Source organism: Carlito syrichta, unplaced genomic scaffold (genome assembly GCF_000164805.1).
Source record: "Carlito syrichta isolate Samal-C Ts95f unplaced genomic scaffold, Tarsius_syrichta-2.0.1 Scaffold253548, whole genome shotgun sequence".
NCBI classification, from domain to species: Eukaryota; Metazoa; Chordata; class Mammalia; order Primates; family Tarsiidae; genus Carlito; species Carlito syrichta.
Genome location: NW_007197644.1, coordinates 92,215 through 96,227, shown reverse-complemented (window position 1 = coordinate 96,227; position 4,013 = coordinate 92,215).

Here is a 4,013-nt window from a genome sequence, read left to right as displayed (position 1 = left end):
TGGAGTGCAGTGGCCGCTCCCAGCCACCGCAGCCTCGACCTGCTGGGCTCTGGCAATCCTCCCACCTCAGCCTTCTAAGTAGCTGTGTCCAGATACCACGCCCGGCTCATTTTTTATTTATTGTAGAGATGAGGGCTCGCTAAGTTGCCCAGGCGGGTCTCGAACCCGCGGGCTCAGGCAATCCATTCACCTCAGCCTCCTAAGGTGCGGGATTACAGGCTGAGCCACCGAGCCCGGTGAAAGCAAGTCTTTCTTTTTCTTTTCTTTTTTTTTTTGAGTTGGAGTCTCACTCTGTCGCCCAGACCGGAGTGCAGTGGCAGCTCCCTGCCACCGCAGCCTCGACTTGCTGGGCTCTGGCGATCCTTTTGCCTCAGCCTTCCCAGTAGCTGGAACTATAGGCGCGCGATACCACACCCGGCTCATTTTTTATTTATTGTAGAGATGAGGGCTCGCCAAGTTGTCCAGGCGGGTCTCGAACCCGCGGGCTCAGGCAATCTACTCACCTCAGCCTCCCAAAGGCGCGGGATTACAGGCCGAGCCACCCAGCCCGGCTTAAAGCCAGTCTTTCATTTCTCCTGTTCAGTTCCTATTGCAAGAAACTTAGAGCAAAGAGGTTTTTCATGCTTGTTTGATGAGCTGCCTTACACAGGTTGTGTGTTTTGCCTTCCCACACATCTATGGTCTAGATTCAGATGGTGGCCCTCAGTTTGTGACTGTTAGATTAGAATGCCATTCACTTGGTGATGCTTTCTCTGATTTTTAATAAGAAGAAAATAACCACTCTCTCCTTTAGACACCACATGATTCTGTTTTTCTTTCCCTTAGACTATTCATTATGTGTCTTGTCTTGTATGATCATGATTTGTATATCCATCTTATCTTTCACATGGATCTCTGCATTTCCAAGGCAGGAATCACAGGTGATTTATGTCTGTTGTCCCATGATGCCTAGCTTGGATAAATTTGTTGGATAAAAATTCATATGGCAGGAACTGTATATATTTTACTAATTATGGCACCTTGAAAAAGTGTAGTAAGATATCTCATGAAGGCTTTGAGAGTAACAAAATGCACAGAGCCCCTGGATTTATTATCTGATGAGACTCCCTAAAACCTTTCTTTTATTGTCTCAGCCCTGAGTCTTTCACTGTAGTGGCTATTTGTCATCCCTGGACCAGAAGAACTTTCACTTATTGAATTACTGTGACCTTGGGCAATTACTAATCTGTGAGGCAACATTCTTGGTGGTACTGATCATCTGTAAAACTATTTGTGAAGTGACATCTAGCTAGTAACATACCCTGGAGTGGGACATTCCAAGGAAAATTGTCTAGATTACAAGAATAGAGTCTGAGGCCACCAGTTACATAATTCGATTCTGGTGCCAAGAACTATTTTTGGTTTTGATTTTGGTTTTTTCCCCCTGAGTTGTTGCTACCATCTTACCCTTGGACACCAGCTACCAAAACTGTCTTACAGTGATCTTCCAGGAGTCAGTGGCACACAGGAAGATCTGAAGGCAAAAGACTCAAGACAAAACTTATTAACAACCCATACGTATTATTAAAATCAAACCGGGGCTGAGCTCAGTGGCTCAACCTGTAATCCCTGCACTTTGGGAGGCTGAGACAAGTGAATTGCCTGAGCCCATGGGTTTGAGACCAATCTGGGAAACTTGACGAGACCTCATAAATAAAAAATTAGCCGGGCGCAGTAACACGCACCTGTAATTCTGGCTACTTGGAAGGCTGAGGTGGAAGGATCTCCGGAGCCCAGCAGGTCGACGCTGGAATGGCCATGAGCGTGCCACTGCACTCCAGCCTGGGCAACGGAGTGAGACTCCAAATCAAAAACAACGATAACAACGACAAAACAGTGGAATGCAGTGTAGTGTTAACCACTAAGAGTATGAGTTCTAGAGTTAAGATTCAAGGTTTGAAATTGCTGTCCTTACTTAAGAGATATTGAGCAATTTATCTAACCTCTCTGAGCCTTAATGAATTCATCTGTAAAAAAACTAAAGTAGTGTCTATCACAGAGATTGTTTTTAGACTTAAATGAGATGCAAAGAGAGTTCCTAGTATAGTACTTAGCACACAATAGCACTCAGAGATGTTAGCTACTGTTTTATCAACTTTGTCATCATTATTAGTAGAATTTCAAGTAATAAAGTTCCCAGATTAGTAGTTAAAAGGAGCCATAGGACAGACTCTTGACCACCATCTTTCTGGAGTTGAAACACTCAAGATCACTCTTCTGCCTGCAAGAACATCTGTTCTCACAAATATATAAAAGAATATATATCATCCTTTTGTCAATCTTCACCTAGATTTTTCTTTCATGGAGTCTAAGAACTAAAACTAGAATGACCAGTTGGAAAATATGAGGTGGCTGATTTCAGCTTATTGTATCAGAACTTTCTCACAGACAGGACTGTCTAAACATGAGATAGATTGTCCTGGAGGTAGGGAATGCCCCATCACAGGAGATACTCATGTAAAAGTTGGATGAATACTTGTTGAAAATATTGTGAAATAATCTCGGTATCACATCCAGGGATTGAACTAGAAGAACTTTAAGGACTTGGCTAGCTCTAGGATTCGATATTATAGTTATCTCTTCTCTTTCTCTCTCTCTCTCTTTTTTAGCATTTCCTTATAGAAAAATAATTTGATAACATTAAAAATTAGCCAAACAGCCACTGCAGTTGTGGATCTGCTTTGTGGAGCACAGCATTTGCAAAGCAAAGATCCTGAAACTGTTATCTTTGAATAGTGGAATCGAATTTCTAGTATACATGCTACCAACTCCTACAAAACGCACACTTGAGAAGTCAAAGAAAGTTCTACTTGATAAACTCCTATTTTAAAAAGGCATTCGCTGAATTGCTTAGCTATGTGCACACTGAGTTGAATTAAGTTCAGGAACAAAATGTATTTTAAAATGCCTGCCTTCTAGCTTTTAATCTGTCACATCTGCTGGCTTTGATATATGTCTTTTATCTTTTGGGGAGAATAGAATCTCTCATCCTAATCAAAGAGCACTATTAAATGCCATAGTATAATAAAGAAATTTTCTGCTTTTTATCCTAGGTTCCTTGTGGGGAGATCTAGCACTTTTTGAGATTCTTGAGTGATAGAAGTATCTTTGTTATGCTAATAAGGTGATTCATATTGGACCCTTAAATAGCTTCAAAATGAGGGTTGATCACTAGCAAGACCAACTAGGTGACTAAAGGGTTGGGAATGTGGACAAGACCAATCTCTGGGTAAATAAGGGAAGTTAGTTCAATTGCATGACCAATTATTTAATCAAGCATGCTTACATAATAATGAAACTCCAATAAAAACTTTGGATATCAAAGCTCCTTGGAGCTTCTTCGTTGGTGAACACATTGATGTGCCAGGAAAGTAATATGTCTTACTCCTTGAGAAAAGGGCCTGGACGCTCTGTGTTAGGACCCTCCCTGATCTTGCCCTATGTATGCCCTTTATAATAAAATTGCAATAATAAATATAGTGTTTTTCTGAGTTCTGTGAGTCATTCTAGTAAGCTACTAAAACTGAGAGAGTCGTAGGAACCCCCAAATTCATAGCCAGTTCATCAGAAATGCAGCCCAAGGACCACTGAGGGGTAGATGGTATATGAAGTCAACATAGTCTTGTGGAAGACTTTGCCCTTATATCTGTAGAGTCAGACACTAATTCCAGATGGTTAATATCGGATGTGAATTGTAGTATATTCACTTGGAGTTGAAACGGGACAGATGCCATAACATAAAATGGCTGTGTCTTGGCTCTTTCTTCTAAGAAAGTTTGAGGCTGTGTCTTGGCTCTTTCTTCTAAGAAAGTTTGAGTTACCAAATATTGACAAGCATGTAGGAAAACAAGGATTACAGACAAAGAACATAACTCTTAGGAGGTAATGGGAGGAATCAGATAGGAAGAAGCTGGGCCACTAGAGAATTGTGGGTAGCATGTTAGTTTTTGAGAGAACACTCCACAGGCAAAAGG